The 16,761-nt window shown below is 42.4% G+C and overlaps 11 non-coding genes across 11 annotated transcripts; 5 read left to right on the plus strand and 6 right to left on the minus strand.

Moving 5' to 3' along the window:
• Window positions 1-5,023: 5,023 nt before the first annotated feature.
• Window positions 5,024-5,133, minus strand: trnal-uaa (transfer RNA leucine (anticodon UAA)). Its single transcript has 2 exons — window positions 5,096-5,133; window positions 5,024-5,068 (listed from the first exon to the last, which is right to left on the minus strand). It is a non-coding gene; the product is annotated as a tRNA-Leu (tRNA).
• Window positions 5,134-9,575: 4,442 nt separating this feature from the next.
• On the plus strand, window positions 9,576-9,647 carry trnaq-cug (transfer RNA glutamine (anticodon CUG)). Its single transcript has one exon. It is a non-coding gene; the product is annotated as a tRNA-Gln (tRNA).
• A 288-nt stretch (window positions 9,648-9,935) lies between these two features.
• On the minus strand, window positions 9,936-10,045 carry trnal-uaa (transfer RNA leucine (anticodon UAA)). The gene is made up of 2 exons: window positions 10,008-10,045; window positions 9,936-9,981 (listed from the first exon to the last, which is right to left on the minus strand). It is a non-coding gene; the product is annotated as a tRNA-Leu (tRNA).
• Window positions 10,046-11,194: 1,149 nt separating this feature from the next.
• Window positions 11,195-11,266, plus strand: trnaq-cug (transfer RNA glutamine (anticodon CUG)). The gene has a single exon. It is a non-coding gene; the product is annotated as a tRNA-Gln (tRNA).
• Window positions 11,267-11,521: 255 nt separating this feature from the next.
• On the minus strand, window positions 11,522-11,631 carry trnal-uaa (transfer RNA leucine (anticodon UAA)). Its single transcript has 2 exons — window positions 11,594-11,631; window positions 11,522-11,567 (listed from the first exon to the last, which is right to left on the minus strand). It is a non-coding gene; the product is annotated as a tRNA-Leu (tRNA).
• A 1,151-nt stretch (window positions 11,632-12,782) lies between these two features.
• Window positions 12,783-12,854, plus strand: trnaq-cug (transfer RNA glutamine (anticodon CUG)). Its single transcript has one exon. It is a non-coding gene; the product is annotated as a tRNA-Gln (tRNA).
• A 288-nt stretch (window positions 12,855-13,142) lies between these two features.
• Window positions 13,143-13,252, minus strand: trnal-uaa (transfer RNA leucine (anticodon UAA)). Its single transcript has 2 exons — window positions 13,215-13,252; window positions 13,143-13,188 (listed from the first exon to the last, which is right to left on the minus strand). It is a non-coding gene; the product is annotated as a tRNA-Leu (tRNA).
• A 1,150-nt stretch (window positions 13,253-14,402) lies between these two features.
• Window positions 14,403-14,474, plus strand: trnaq-cug (transfer RNA glutamine (anticodon CUG)). The gene has a single exon. It is a non-coding gene; the product is annotated as a tRNA-Gln (tRNA).
• Window positions 14,475-14,762: 288 nt separating this feature from the next.
• trnal-uaa (transfer RNA leucine (anticodon UAA)) lies at window positions 14,763-14,872 on the minus strand. The gene is made up of 2 exons: window positions 14,835-14,872; window positions 14,763-14,808 (listed from the first exon to the last, which is right to left on the minus strand). It is a non-coding gene; the product is annotated as a tRNA-Leu (tRNA).
• A 1,150-nt stretch (window positions 14,873-16,022) lies between these two features.
• trnaq-cug (transfer RNA glutamine (anticodon CUG)) lies at window positions 16,023-16,094 on the plus strand. The gene has a single exon. It is a non-coding gene; the product is annotated as a tRNA-Gln (tRNA).
• A 288-nt stretch (window positions 16,095-16,382) lies between these two features.
• trnal-uaa (transfer RNA leucine (anticodon UAA)) lies at window positions 16,383-16,492 on the minus strand. The gene is made up of 2 exons: window positions 16,455-16,492; window positions 16,383-16,428 (listed from the first exon to the last, which is right to left on the minus strand). It is a non-coding gene; the product is annotated as a tRNA-Leu (tRNA).
• Between the last annotated feature and the right edge of the window lie 269 nt (window positions 16,493-16,761).

Below are 16,761 nucleotides of genomic sequence, written 5' to 3' on the forward strand. Positions count from 1 at the left end.
AGATAGATAGATAGATAGATAGATAGATAGATAGATAGATAGATAGATAGATAGATAGATAGATGTCAAGATATATCAAGATCAAAATATATATATATATACATATATATATATATATATATATATTTATATAACCCTAGTCAGAGGGGCTACATGCAAAGAATGTGCGGTGAATGGGAACGGAGAAACCCACATTCAAGGCTGACGGCGAAGCAACTAGTAGCTCAGTGTTCCAACATCCACAAACGGCAACTGCTATCACAACTTGAGATTGACGAGATACAACACAAATGCTACGGCAAGGGGGAGCCAGGACGCCAGGTCAGAGGGGAGGTTTCACCATCTCCCCAACCGGAAATTGGGTACGAAGCCCCAATAAGCACAGATACGCTGAGCGAGGCAGCGACTGACCTGAAAGATAAGATCATGGCGAGATTGAACAGGCATCCCCGAACCCCACTACAACGGCTAAGTGAAGTACCATCAGAAAGTCTCATGGAAGATGTGAATGCAGCATTGAGAGCGATCCCTACCACAACAATCACAGAAACCAATGAGCTGATATACGCTTCAGCATCAGTGATCCTAGAGGTGCTTGGCTATAAGAGCAAACCATGGGAGCCATGAGAAACAATACCCACCATGGAAACGAAGGTTGGAGGCAAAAATCAAGGCAGCTCGGAGGGAAGTGAGCCAAATGACAGAGGCCCAGAGAGGTGCAATGAAAAGACCAATGCCTAAGAGGTACAGCCAGATGACCATACCTGAAGCAGCCGAAACTGCCAAGCAAAGGCTACAAGCCTTGGCCAGCCGCCTAAAGAGATACACCAGAGATAACGAAGCTCACTGCAATCCATGAGCGCCTGGCAGCACAAATGAACCAGCTGCTAAGGGATGGGACTCACCCTGAATGGCTAACCGAAGGGCGAACGATCCTGATAATGAAGGCTCCCTCAAAGGGTACAGTCCCATCCAACTACCGGCCAATAACCTGTCGCTCCACAACATGGAAGCATCGCAGCTAAGATAAGTGGGCACATGGGTCAATACATGAGCGAAGCACAGAAGGGCATTGGTAAGGATACCAGAGGAGCCAAACACCAACTCCTGGTAGACAGAACAGTCGCCCAAGACTGCAGAATGCGACACACCAACCTGTGCACAGCCTGGATCGACTACAAGAAAGCCGAGCTTGGAAAGTGGATGAGACCACCCGCGGAGGGTGAGAATAGAGTGTGTATATATATATGGTGGTCTCATCCACTTTCCAAGCTCGGGTCCTCTACCAGAGGCCAGGGCGCTTGAGGGTTCTGCGCAGTATCCTTGCTGCTGCTATCTATATCTATATCTATATCTATATCTATATCTATATCTATATCTATATCTATATCTATATCTGTAAAAGAAAAAAAGAAGAACAAATGTTGTATAAAAACTTGAAATGTAACTACAGACTAGTCAAAGCTAGCCGGTACTATTGTACATTTAGCTATATATATATATATATATATATATATATATATATATATATATATATATATATATATATATATATATATATATATATATATATAGGGTTCTGCGCAGTATCCTTGCTGTTCCTAGGACTGCACTTTTCTGGACTGAGTTGTCGGATGTTATTCCAGGGATCTGTTGTAGCCATTCCTCCAATTTGGGGGTCACTGCCCCCAGTGCTCCAATCACCACAGGCACCACTGTGGCCTTCACCTTCCAAGCCTTCTCCAGTTCTTCTCTGAGCCCTTGGTATTTCTCTAGTTTCTCATGTTCCTTTTTCCTGATGTTGCCATCGCTTGGTATTGCTACATCCACCACTACGGCTTTCCTCTGTTCTTTGTCCACCACCACAATGTCTGGTTGGTTCGCCATTACCATTCTGTCTGTCTGTATCTGGATGTCCATCATATATATATATATATATATATATATATATATATATATATATATATATATATATATATATATATATATATATATATACACACTCTATTCTCACCCTCCGCGGGTGGTCTCATCCACTTTCCAAGCTCGGGTCCTCTACCAGAGGCCAGGGAGCTTGAGGGTTCTGCGCAGTATCTTTGCTGTTCCTAGGACTGCACTTTTCTGGACTGAGATTTCGGATGTTTTTCCAGGGATCTGTCGTAGCCACTCCTCCAGTTTGGGGGTCACAGCCCCTAGTGCTCCGATCACCACAGGCACCACTGTGGCCTTCACCTTCCAAGCCTTCTCCAGTTCTTCTCTGAGCCCTTGGTATTTCTCTAGTTTCTCATGTTCCTTTTTCCTGATGTTGCCATCGCTTGGTATTGCTACATCCACCACTACGGCTTTCCTCTGTTCTTTGTCCACCACCACAATGTCTGGTTGGTTCGCCATTACCATTCTGTCTGTCTGTATCTGGATGTCCATCATATATATATATATATATATATATATATATATATATATATATATATATATATATATATATATATATATATATACACACTCTATTCTCACCCTCCGCGGGTGGTCTCATCCACTTTCCAAGCTCGGGTCCTCTACCAGAGGCCAGGGAGCTTGAGGGTTCTGCGCAGTATCTTTGCTGTTCCTAGGACTGCACTTTTCTGGACTGAGATTTCGGATGTTTTTCCAGGGATCTGTCGTAGCCACTCCTCCAGTTTGGGGGTCACAGCCCCTAGTGCTCCGATCACCACAGGCACCACTGTGGCCTTCACCTTCCAAGCCTTCTCCAGTTCTTCTCTGAGCCCTTGGTATTTCTCTAGTTTCTCATGTTCCTTTTTCCTGATGTTGCCATCGCTTGGTATTGCCACATCCACCACTACGGCTTTCCTCTGCTCTTTATCCACCACCACAATGTCTGGTTGGTTCGCCATTACCATTCTGTCTGTCTGTATCTGGAAGTCCCACAGGATCTTGGCTCGCTCGTTCTCTACCACCTTGGGAGGTGTTTCCCACTTTGACCTTGGGGTTTCCAGTCCATACTCCGTGCAGATGTTCCTGTATACTATGCCAGCCACTTGGTTATGGCGTTCCATGTATGCTTTCCCTGCCAGCATCTTACACCCTGCAGTTATGTGCTGGACCGTCTCTGGGGCCTCTTTGCACAGTCTACACCTTGGGTCTTGTCTGGTGTGGTAGATCTGGGCCTCTATGGCTCTGGTGCTCAGGGCCTGCTCCTGTGCAGCCAGGATGAGTGCCTCTGTGCTGTCCTTCAGCCCAGCCCTTTCAAGCCATTGGTAGGATTTGTTGAGATCAGCCACTTCAGTTATGTTCCGGTGGTACATCCCGTGCAAGGGCTTGTCCTCCCATGATGGTCCCTCTTCCAGCATCTCATCCTCTGTTCTCCACTGCCTGAGACATTCACTCAGCACGTCATCTGTCGGGGCCTTATCCTTGATGTACTTATGGATCTTGGATGTTTCACCCCGGATAGTGGCTCTCACGCTCACTAGTCCTCGGCCTCCTTCCTTGCGGCTAGCGTACAGTCTCAGGGTGCTGGATTTGGGGTGGAACCCTCCATGCATGGTGAGGAGCTTTCGTGTCTTAACATCTGTGGTCTGTATCTCTTCCTTTGGCCACCTTATTATTCCCGCAGGGTATCTGATCACTGGCAGAGCGTAGCTGTTTATTGCCCGGGATTTGTTCTTGCCATTGAGCTGGCTTCTTAGGACTTGCCTTACTCGTTGGAGGTATTTGGCTGTTGCCGCATTCCTTGTTGCCTGTTCAAGGTTGCCGTTTGCCTGTGGTATTCCAAGGTACTTGTAATTGTCCTCAATGTCTGCTATTGTTCCTTCTGGGAGTGAGACCCCTTCTGTGTGGATTACCTTGCCTCTCTTTGTCACCATCCTCCCACATTTCTCGAGTCCGAATGACATCCCGATGTCCGAGCTGTAGATCCTGGTGGTGTGGATCAGCGAGTCGATGTCTCGCTCACTCTTGGCGTACAGCTTGATGTCATCCATGTAGAGGAGGTGACTTATGGTGGCCCCGTTCCGGAGTCGGTATCCATAGCCAGTCTTGTTTATTATTTGGCTGAGGGGGTTCAGACCTATGCAGAACAGCAGTGGGGACAGTGCATCTCCTTGGTATATGCCACATTTGATGGATACTTGGGCAAGTGGCTTCCCATTGGCTTCAAGGGTGGTTCTCCACAACCTCATCGAGTTTGCAATGAAGGCCCTTAGAGTTCTGTTGATGTTGTACAGCTCCAAGCATTCAGTGATCCATGTGTGTGGCATTGAGTCATAGGCTTTCTTGTAGTCGATCCAGGCTGTGCACAGGTGGTGTGTCGCATTCTGCAGTCTTGGGCGACTGTTCTGTCTACCAGGAGTTGGTGTTTGGCTCCTCTGGTATCCTTACCAATGCCCTTCTGTTCTTCGCTCATGTATTGACTCATGTGCCCACTTATCTTAGCTGCGATGATGCCTGACATGAGCTTCCATGTTGTGGAGAGACAGGTTATTGGCCGGTAGTTGGATGGGACTGTGCCCTTTGAGGGATCCTTCATTATCAGGATCGTTCGCCCTTCGGTTAGCCATTCAGGGTGAGTCCCATCCCTTAGCAGCTGGTTCATTTGTGCTGCCAGGCGCTCATGGATTGCAGTGAGCTTCTTTAGCCAGTAGGCGTGGATCATGTCAGGGCCAGGTGCTGTCCAGTTTTTCATACCTGAGACTCTATGTTGGATGTCTGCCACTGTGATAGTCACTGGATTCTGTTCAGGGAGGTTGCTGTGGTCTTCCCTCAGATCCACCAGCCACTGTGCATCACTGTTGTGTGATGTCTCCCTTTCCCATATACCCTTCCAGTACTGTTCAGTTTCCAGCCTTGGTGGGTCTGCTCTGTTGTTATTACCCTGCCATTGAGAGTACACTTTCGCAGGTTGTGTTGCGAACAGCCGGTTTATTCGTCTGGCTTCGTTATCTCTGGTGTATCTTATTTTCAAATTGACTGAGATACAAGCAAAGATATCAAAACCTCATGGTCAAAACACATGAACTAAAGGTTCAGTCAGGGGTGGGATTGAACCCACGCCTCCAACAGGAGACCAGAAATCCCTATTTTGAAAAAGAGGGGCAGCCTTAGGTCTGGCGCCTTGGACCGCTCGGCCACCCTGACAGGCAAACTGCAATTTGAAATCAGTGTGTAGTTCTTATAAAATGAAGTTAAATTATGTTTTGGTTTTGTTTGCAGTAACAATTTCAAATTTGTGGTCCGTTCACAGAAAGACATTGCACAAGTGCCTGCAAGGAATAGGTCTTAGTTCAATGGTGTACTGGTTAGCACTCTTGACTTTGAATCTAGTGATCCGACTCCAAATCTCGGTGGAACCTCTATTTTGCTGGTTGTTATGTTAAAAACAAATAAACCCACTTTGTGTCATGCCTGTATGCTTTATGATCTTCAAATACTGCTTACTGAACCTCGCTGTTTTCCAAAAAATACAATTCTGCCTTACAAAGCTATAGAAAATACTCTGTGTTCAGTGTTGCACAGATAGGAAATTAGACACAAACAGAAAAACATGTATTTTACCTTCATACAAGCACACATCTACAGAGGCAGCCGGTAAAAGTGTCTACCCCCACCGTGTTTGGGTTTCAAATCTGCCGCGTCAGTGCCGGGTTTGTACTGCGGGAGGAGTGTGTTACGTCCTTCTGGCCTGTAGGTGGCGATTGACTCCCACCTTTGGTCCTGAAACATCGTAGTTGCTTACGTCATATAGCCTCTTGTAGAACAACCAATGATCAGGTCTTGGGTGGCCTAGTGGTTAACGTGCATGGCCACAACGTTTTCTTTTTGTCCGGGGTTCGAGTCTGAGTGGAAGCAGTTTTTTTATTTTAATTATTGGAAAAACAGCGTCTCATCATCATCATGTGATCACGAGATGACAACGTTGTATTACTTAGTGCATGAATCGCCAAGACCATGAACCGCTGGTCGCGTTATAGTATGAAGTTATGAACGTAAGTAAATTATGGCAAATTATGGCAGTTTAAAACCGAAAATAGGAAGCTGAACGGTGCGCCCTCCCGCGTGCAGCGTTCGATTTATGGCAGACAAGCTACTGTAACCCTGCTTTCTTGCTGTTGGTACGGGCAATTTTCTTTACGTGGAATGCTTCTTTAATGCACCACACGGCAAGACAGTACGGCACATGTACACTTTTGTCTTTACGCCGCGCTTATCCAACGTGCGTCACATTTTCTTGTCCCCCGTCAACAAGGACAGGTAGGAACTAATGTTGATGACAAATAAAATCACAGTAGCTGAAATGTCACGTTTCCCAAACATAAAATAAAAAAAATAAAAAGGAATACTAACTAAGGTTACACTACTACAATTTAAAAAAGTGAATAAGGATGATCTAGACCAGAGGTCTGCCACCGGTAACACCCAAGTTTTAAATGAAAAAAACAAACACTGGGAGCCGCGGAGGGCGGCAATATTATATTATTTGAGAACATTCAACATTTGTTTTTTAATCCAAAGAAGACATAAAAGTCGGGGCTCAGAGATCTAACCGATGCTAAAACATTGTCAAGGCATCGACAAGGACAGCTAACTCGCTTTTCCCTGCTTCAAACAGCTGTTTTAACTGAGAGCAACCCGAGCGGCATCACCGGTCAATCTGTAAACGTATTAATTTTTTTTTGTAAATAAAAATAATGTTTGCCCTGTTCAAACCTGCATGGGGAATTCTGAAGCGGCTGAGCAACTTCGTAGGAACACATTTCATATGGTACAGGTGAAAGGGAGACTAACAACCCAACGCAGCCGAGGCTGTAGCAGCAGAGAAACGCAGATCTTTGTCCTGCGTGTTGATGCGCGTTCCCCTTCCCCCAGTGTCCCTGCTCTGTTACGTGGATGGCCACGCCCACTTTCATTCACCAGACGGACATGAAAGAGGGAATAACGAAATAAACAGCTGGTTAACTTTGTGGGAACATGGCTGTAGCTCTGCAATGACTTTATGTGGTACAGGTGAAAGGAGTAATAACGAAATAAACAGCTGGTTAACTTCGTAGGAACACCTTGTAGTAGGAACTGGTATATTTAGAAAACCCAGTAGTACTAGTGTTAAGGTGTGTGAACTGGGGAGGAGACGGCAGCAGCGACTGAAGAGCGACTGAATAGAGTTGATGTCTTCCCCGCTGACAGGCGCATTCATTTGATAATGCACGTACCTTGGCTGACAGTTCAGTCAAAAACCATACTGAATCTTTATTAAACCGTCCCTGAATAACAAATATGAACTGCAGTTTCTTCCTTGATTATCCATGATTATTATGAAAGAAGCGCAAATCTTCGCCAGTCCAAATTGTTCAATTAATACTGTGTTTACAATAAAGGTAATAAATAATAATATTAGTATTTTCATTTTAAAAAGCACTGCATATTTTAAACGAATGTCGAAGTGCTACAAATAACTTAGATCAGAAAGCTACGATAAATACATACGTTTATTTTTGCAGAGTAAACGTATGTAGAACAAACTACTTGCTGCATTAATGAGTCTTAGACCTGCAGCTGGCCGAATAAGTCACATCAGCCACTCATTCAGTTACAAGGACACGCACAGTCAAAACAAATTCTCGCTACATCTCGTGCACCACTGCCCCGTTCCTCTCGTAGCCCGCATTTGCACATCCATACATTTGTGTATTGGTCACTCTCTGTCTGGACACATGACTCCGAAACACGTCACGTGTTTGTGTAAGAGATTGATGTCTCCACCAAATTATAAGCAGAGGTAACGAGAGAACGACTTTTTGTTTTCCGTTTGTCTCTAAACAATAAAAACATATTAACTCCAATTCCGTGTCTTTTTGTAAAAAACAAATATTTTTGCCTGTTTTATTGGTTTGTAAGGCGGTGCTTTGATTAAAATCCGTTTGCAGCTCATCGAAAGAAAACGCCGGTGAAAGTGGCTGGATGGACGGATGGGAAATGAAAATGTTGAAACGTACACGGGTCGAATAAGTCTCTCAGCCTCAGTTACAATGACACGCACAGTCAAAACAAGTCAAACTGCAGTTCTGCAGACACAGGGTAAACACGTAGGAACAAACATGTTGCTGTAATGCGTCGCTGTAGATCTGCTGATTTCTGGCGTCCTGTCAAAATTACGACCGACAACTGCTGTAAAACAAATTCCTATGATTATTACGGTTATTTACGTAAAATCTACGACTATTGGAAAACATTCATTAACAAGTTGTGGAAGTTTAAAACCTAAATAAGCGGCTGTAGTCGCAGATGGACTGCGCTCTACGTCTTTACTTGCGCATTCAAATTATATTAATTAAACCGCGACGCATAATCATGGTATTATGTGAAGCCAATATGTTGTATCAGATGTTAGAGCGGTGGGTGTGTACATATTTTTAAGAGACGCCTTCTATTTAAAGACACGAAAAAGCTGAGGAGAATGAAAACAAGAATGTGTTGCTGCTGTGGCGCTGCCTGTTTTAAACCACACAGAACAATTATAACTTTGCAGTGAACAGAAAACAGCTAAGCCATCAACAAGTTGTTGCCCTTCACACTCACCATGTTTTAGCACACAACAGATACTTAATAGTAAAGACTTAATAGTAAAATAGGTCTGGTGTAATATATGTGTGTTACAGGTAGAAATGAACAGTCGGACCTCAGTTACGCTGTAGTGCTTTGGAGGCTTCTAATCAACGCTGCGCCACCTGGTGGTTAAAACGAGACTAGCGTCCTGATTTTTTCCAGCCGGCTGCAGGATTAAAAATCTTTAGTCAGCGACGCACTCGCTGCGCCGTGGTGACGCGGCAGTACTGCAGTAAAAACCCTAGTCACTTTGAACCGCTGCCACTGTATACTTCATGGTCCAAGGAAATGAATTAAATTCAATCTCAGGATTTAAACCAGCACTTCCAAAAATAGGCCAGATCCTTGCTTTGAGGAAGGAGTCAGGCCTTGACTCTGCCGCCATACAGCACTCTGTCTTCGAGTACTTCCACTAAAATGAGGTTAAATGCTGTGATAATTGTACAGAAGGCATGGCACAGTTGTGTGAGTGTTGCATGTCTTGGTTCATTGGTGTAATGGTTAGCACTCAGGAATCTGAATCCAATGATCTGAGTTCAAATCTCAGTGGAACCTCTTCCATCCTTGTTTTTATCTTCAAAATCCTAAACCCACTTTCTATCTTGCCTGTATACTTTACGACCTTCAAATACTGTCTACGGAACCTACCTGTTTATCGAATATTGTAGTTCCACTTTACAATGCTGTACAAAAGCATTATGTCCATTGCTGTCCACTTGGTTTTATATAGGGAATTGGACAAACAGAAATGAATTAAATTTAATCTCAGGATTTGGACCCACACCTCCAACAAGAGACCAGATATCAGTGTTTCGAAGACGGAGCCGGGCCTTTGAGTCTGCCTCCATACAGCACTCAGTCTGTTACTACTTCTACTAAAGTGAGGTTAAACAATGGTTTGTTTTTGCCAGCAGTAACATGTGGATTCTGTGGTGGTTGTATAGAAGGCATGGCACAGTTGTCTGCATTTTGTATGTCTTGGTTCCATGGTGTAATGGTTAGCACTCTGGACTCTGAATCCAGTGATCTGAGTTCAAATCTCAGTGGAACCTCTTGCTTGCTTGTTTTTATCTTCAAAATCCTAAACCCACTTTTTGTCTTGAATGTATGCTTTATGACCTTCAAATACTGTCTACTGCACCTCCCTGTTTATCGAATTATGTAATTCCACCTTACAAAGCTTTTCAAAAAACATTTTCTCCACTGCTGTCCTCATGGTTTTATATAGGGAATAGGACAGAAACAGAAAAAGAGTATAAATCGCTTCTTATTTTCAAATTGACTGAGATACAAGCAAAGATATCGAAACCTCATGGTCAAAACACATGAACTAAAGGTTTGGTCAGGGGTGGGATTTGAACCCACGCCTCCAACAGGAGACCAGAAATCTTTATTTCGAAGAAGGGGGCAACCTTAAGTCTGGCGCCTTGGACCGCTCGGCCACCCTGACAGGCAAACCGCAATTTGAAATCAGTGTGTAGTTCTTTTAAAATGAAGTTAAATTATGTTTTGGTTTTGTTTGCAGTAACAATTTCAAATTTGTGGTCCGTTCACAGAAAGACATTGCACAAGTGCCTGCAAGGAATAGGTCTTAGTTCAATGGTGTACTGGTTAGCACTCTTGACTTTGAATCTAGTGATCCGACTCCAAATCTCGGTGGAACCTCTATTTTGCTGTTTGTTATGTTAAAAACAAATAAACCCACTTTGTGTCATGCCTGTATGCTTTATGACCTTTAAATACTGCTTACTGAACCTCGCTGTTTTCCAAAAAATACAATTCTGCCTTACAAAGCTATAGAAAATACTCTGTGTCCAGTGTTGCACAGATAGGAAATTAGACACAAACAGAAAAACATGCATTTTACCTTCATACAAGCACACATCTATACTTCATGGTCCAAGGAAATGAATTAAATTCAATCTCAGAATTTAAACCAGCACTTCCAAAAATAGGCCAGATCCTTGCTTTGAGGAAGGAGTCAGGCCTTGACTCTGCCGCCATACAGCACTCTGTCTTCGAGTACTTCCACTAAAATGAGGTTAAATGCTGTGGTAATTGTACAGAAGGCATGGCACAGTTGTGTGAGTGTTGCATGTCTTGGTTCCGTGGTGTAATGGTTAGCACTCAGCACTCTGAATCCAATGATCTGAGTTCAAATCTCAGTGGAACCTCTTCCATCCTTGTTTTTATCTTCAAAATCCTAAACCCACTTTCTATCTTGCCTGTATACTTTACGACCTTCAAATACTGTCTACGGAACCTACCTGTTTATCGAATATTGTAGTTCCACCTTACAAAGCTGTACAAAAAACATTATGTCCATTGCTGTCCACTTGGTTTTATATAGGGAATTGGACAAACAGAAATGAATTAAATTTAATCTCAGGATTTGGACCCACACCTCCAACAAGAGACCAGATATCAGTGTTTCGAAGACGGAGCGGGCCTTTGAGTCTGCCTCCATACAGCACTCAGTCTGTTACTACTTCTACTAAAGTGAGGTTAAACAATGGTTTGTTTTTGCCAGCAGTAACATGTGGATTCTGTGGTGGTTGTATAGAAGGCATGGCACAGTTGTCTGCATTTTGTATGTCTTGGTTCCATGGTGTAATGGTTAGCACTCTGGACTCTGAATCCAGTGATCTGAGTTCAAATCTCAGTGGAACCTCTTGCTTGCTTGTTTTTATCTTCAAAATCCTAAACCCACTTTTGTCTTGAATGTATGCTTTATGACCTTCAAATACTGTCTACTGCACCTCCCTGTTTATCGAATTATGTAATTCCACCTTACAAAGCTTTTCAAAAAACATTTTCTCCACTGCTGTCCACATGGTTTTATATAGGGGCTTCTTATTTTCAAATTGACTGAGATACAAGCAAAGATATCGAAACCTCATGGTCAAAACACATGAACTAAAGGTACTGTCAGGGGTGGGATTTTAACCTACGCCTCCAAAAGGAGACCAGAAATCTTTATTTCGAAGAAGGGGGCAACCTTAAGTCTGGCGCCTTGGACCGCTCGGCCACCCTGACAGGCAAACTGCAATTTGAAATCAGTGTGTAGTTCTTTTAAAATGAAGTTAAATTATGTTTTGGTTTTGTTTGCAGTAGCAATTTCAAATTTGTGGTCCGTTCACAGAAAGACATTGCACAAGTGCCTGCAAGGAATAGGTCTTAGTTCAATGGTGTACTGGTTAGCACTCTTGACTTTGAATCTAGTGATCCGACTCCAAATCTCGGTGGAACCTCTATTTTGCTGTTTGTTATGTTAAAAACAAATAAACCCACTTTGTGTCATGCCTGTATGCTTTATGATCTTCAAATACTGCTTACTGAACCTCGCTGTTTTCCAAAAAATACAATTCTGCCTTACAAAGCTATAGAAAATACTCTGTGTCCAGTGTTGCACAGATAGGAAATTAGACACAAACAGAAAAACATGCATTTTACCTTCATACAAGCACACATCTATACTTCATGGTCCAAGGAAATGAATTAAATTCAATCTCAGGAATTTAAACCAGCACTTCCAAAAATAGGCCAGATCCTTGCTTTGAGGAAGGAGTCAGGCCTTGACTCTGCCGCCATACAGCACTCTGTCTTCGAGTACTTCCACTAAAATGAGGTTAAATGCTGTGGTAATTGTACAGAAGGCATGGCACAGTTGTGTGAGTGTTGCATGTCTTGGTTCATTGGTGTAATGGTTAGCACTCAGGAATCTGAATCCAATGATCTGAGTTCAAATCTCAGTGGAACCTCTTCCATCCTTGTTTTTATCTTCAAAATCCTAAACCCACTTTCTATCTTGCCTGTATACTTTACGACCTTCAAATACTGTCTACGGAACCTACCTGTTTATCGAATATTGTAGTTCCACCTTACAAAGCTGTACAAAAAACATTATGTCCATTGCTGTCCACTTGGTTTTATATAGGGAATTGGACAAACAGAAATGAATTAAATTTAATCTCAGGATTTGGACCCACACCTCCAACAAGAGACCAGATATCAGTGTTTCGAAGACGGAGCCGGGCCTTTGAGTCTGCCTCCATACAGCACTCAGTCTGTTACTACTTCTACTAAAGTGAGGTTAAACAATGGTTTGTTTTTGCCAGCAGTAACATGTGGATTCTGTGGTGGTTGTATAGAAGGCATGGCACAGTTGTCTGCATTTTGTATGTCTTGGTTCCATGGTGTAATGGTTAGCACTCTGGACTCTGAATCCAGTGATCTGAGTTCAAATCTCAGTGGAACCTCTTGCTTGCTTGTTTTTATCTTCAAAATCCTAAACCCACTTTTTGTCTTGAATGTATGCTTTATGACCTTCAAATACTGTCTACTGCACCTCCCTGTTTATCGAATTATGTAATTCCACCTTACAAAGCTTTTCAAAAAACATTTTCTCCACTGCTGTCCTCATGGTTTTATATAGGGAATAGGACAGAAACAGAAAAAGAGTATAAATCGCTTCTTATTTTCAAATTGACTGAGATACAAGCAAAGATATCGAAACCTCATGGTCAAAACACATGAACTAAAGGTTTGGTCAGGGGTGGGATTTGAACCCACGCCTCCAACAGGAGACCAGAAATCTTTATTTCGAAGAAGGGGGCAACCTTAAGTCTGGCGCCTTGGACCGCTCGGCCACCCTGACAGGCAAACTGCAATTTGAAATCAGTGTGTAGTTCTTTTAAAATGAAGTTAAATTATGTTTTGGTTTTGTTTGCAGTAACAATTTCAAATTTGTGGTCCGTTCACAGAAAGACATTGCACAAGTGCCTGCAAGGAATAGGTCTTAGTTCAATGGTGTACTGGTTAGCACTCTTGACTTTGAATCTAGTGATCCGACTCCAAATCTCGGTGGAACCTCTATTTTGCTGTTTGTTATGTTAAAAACAAATAAACCCACTTTGTGTCATGCCTGTATGCTTTATGACCTTCAAATACTGCTTACTGAACCTCGCTGTTTTCCAAAAAATACAATTCTGCCTTACAAAGCTATAGAAAATAACCTGTGTCCAGTGTTGCACAGATAGGAAATTAGACACAAACAGAAAAACATGCATTTTACCTTCATACAAGCACACATCTATACTTCATGGTCCAAGGAAATGAATTAAATTCAATCTCAGGATTTAAACCAGCACTTCCAAAAATAGGCCAGATCCTTGCTTTGAGGAAGGAGTCAGGCCTTGACTCTGCCGCCATACAGCACTCTGTCTTCGAGTACTTCCACTAAAATGAGGTTAAATGCTGTGGTAATTGTACAGAAGGCATGGCACAGTTGTGTGAGTGTTGCATGTCTTGGTTCATTGGTGTAATGGTTAGCACTCAGGAATCTGAATCCAATGATCTGAGTTCAAATCTCAGTGGAACCTCTTCCATCCTTGTTTTTATCTTCAAAATCCTAAACCCACTTTCTATCTTGCCTGTATACTTTACGACCTTCAAATACTGTCTACGGAACCTACCTGTTTATCGAATATTGTAGTTCCACCTTACAAAGCTGTACAAAAAACATTATGTCCATTGCTGTCCACTTGGTTTTATATAGGGAATTGGACAAACAGAAATGAATTAAATTTAATCTCAGGATTTGGACCCACACCTCCAACAAGAGACCAGATATCAGTGTTTCGAAGACGGAGCCGGGCCTTTGAGTCTGCCTCCATACAGCACTCAGTCTGTTACTACTTCTACTAAAGTGAGGTTAAACAATGGTTTGTTTTTGCCAGCAGTAACATGTGGATTCTGTGGTGGTTGTATAGAAGGCATGGCACAGTTGTCTGCATTTTGTATGTCTTGGTTCCATGGTGTAATGGTTAGCACTCTGGACTCTGAATCCAGTGATCTGAGTTCAAATCTCAGTGGAACCTCTTGCTTGCTTGTTTTTATCTTCAAAATCCTAAACCCACTTTTTGTCTTGAATGTATGCTTTATGACCTTCAAATACTGTCTACTGCACCTCCCTGTTTATCGAATTATGTAATTCCACCTTACAAAGCTTTTCAAAAAACATTTTCTCCACTGCTGTCCTCATGGTTTTATATAGGGAATAGGACAGAAACAGAAAAAGAGTATAAATCGCTTCTTATTTTCAAATTGACTGAGATACAAGCAAAGATATCGAAACCTCATGGTCAAAACACATGAACTAAAGGTACTGTCAGGGGTGGGATTTGAACCCACGTCTCCAACAGGAGACCAGAAATCTTTATTTTGAAATTGGGGGCAACCTTAAGTCTGGCGCCTTGGACCGCTCGGCCACCCTGACAGGCAAAGCGCAATTTGAAATCAGTGTGTAGTTCTTTTAAAATGAAGTTAAATTATGTTTTGGTTTTGTTTGCAGTAACAATTTCAAATTTGTGGTCCGTTCACAGAAAGACATTGCACAAGTGCCTGCAAGGAATAGGTCTTAGTTCAATGGTGTACTGGTTAGCACTCTTGACTTTGAATCTAGTGATCCGACTCCAAATCTCGGTGGAACCTCTATTTTGCTGTTTGTTATGTTAAAAACAAATAAACCCACTTTGTGTCATGCCTGTATGCTTTATGACCTTCAAATACTGCTTACTGAACCTCGCTGTTTTCCAAAAAATACAATTCTGCCTTACAAAGCTATAGAAAATACTCTGTGTCCAGTGTTGCACAGATAGGAAATTAGACACAAACAGAAAAACATGCATTTTACCTTCATACAAGCACACATCTATACTTCATGGTCCAAGGAAATGAATTAAATTCAATCTCAGGATTTAAACCAGCACTTCCAAAAATAGGCCAGATCCTTGCTTTGAGGAAGGAGTCAGGCCTTGACTCTGCCGCCATACAGCACTCTGTCTTCGAGTACTTCCACTAAAATGAGGTTAAATGCTGTGGTAATTGTACAGAAGGCATGGCACAGTTGTGTGAGTGTTGCATGTCTTGGTTCATTGGTGTAATGGTTAGCACTCAGGAATCTGAATCCAATGATCTGAGTTCAAATCTCAGTGGAACCTCTTCCATCCTTGTTTTTATCTTCAAAATCCTAAACCCACTTTCTATCTTGCCTGTATACTTTACGACCTTCAAATACTGTCTACGGAACCTACCTGTTTATCGAATATTGTAGTTCCACCTTACAAAGCTGTACAAAAAACATTATGTCCATTGCTGTCCACTTGGTTTTATATAGGGAATTGGACAAACAGAAAATAATTAAATTTAATCTCAGGATTTGGACCCACACCTCCAACAAGAGACCAGATATCAGTGTTTCGAAGACGGAGCCGGGCCTTTGAGTCTGCCTCCATACAGCACTCAGTCTGTTACTACTTCTACTAAAGTGAGGTTAAACAATGGTTTGTTTTTGCCAGCAGTAACATGTGGATTCTGTGGTGGTTGTATAGAAGGCATGGCACAGTTGTCTGCATTTTGTATGTCTTGGTTCCATGGTGTAATGGTTAGCACTCTGGACTCTGAATCCAGTGATCTGAGTTCAAATCTCAGTGGAACCTCTTGCTTGCTTGTTTTTATCTTCAAAATCCTAAACCCACTTTTTGTCTTGAATGTATGCTTTATGACCTTCAAATACTGTCTACTGCACCTCCCTGTTTATCGAATTATGTAATTCCACCTTACAAAGCTTTTCAAAAAACATTTTCTCCACTGCTGTCCTCATGGTTTTATATAGGGAATAGGACAGAAACAGAAAAAGAGTATAAATCGCTTCTTATTTTCAAATTGACTGAGATACAAGCAAAGATATCGAAACCTCATGGTCAAAACACATGAACTAAAGGTACTGTCAGGGGTGGGATTTGAACCCACGCCTCCAACAGGAGACCAGAAATCTTTATTTCGAAGAAGGGGGCAACCTTAAGTCTGGCGCCTTGGACCGCTCGGCCACCCTGACAGGCAAACTGCAATTTGAAATCAGTGTGTAGTTCTTTTAAAATGAAGTTAAATTATGTTTTGGTTTTGTTTGCAGTAACAATTTCAAATTTGTGGTCCGTTCACAGAAAGACATTGCACAAGTGCCTGCAAGGAATAGGTCTTAGTTCAATGGTGTACTGGTTAGCACTCTTGACTTTGAATCTAGTGATCCGACTCCAAATCTCGGTGGAACCTCTATTTTGCTGTTTGTTATGTTAAAAACAAATAAACCCACTTTGTGTCATGCCT

Source organism: Betta splendens, chromosome 4 (assembly GCF_900634795.4).
Source record: "Betta splendens chromosome 4, fBetSpl5.4, whole genome shotgun sequence".
Classification (NCBI taxonomy): Eukaryota; Metazoa; Chordata; class Actinopteri; order Anabantiformes; family Osphronemidae; genus Betta; species Betta splendens.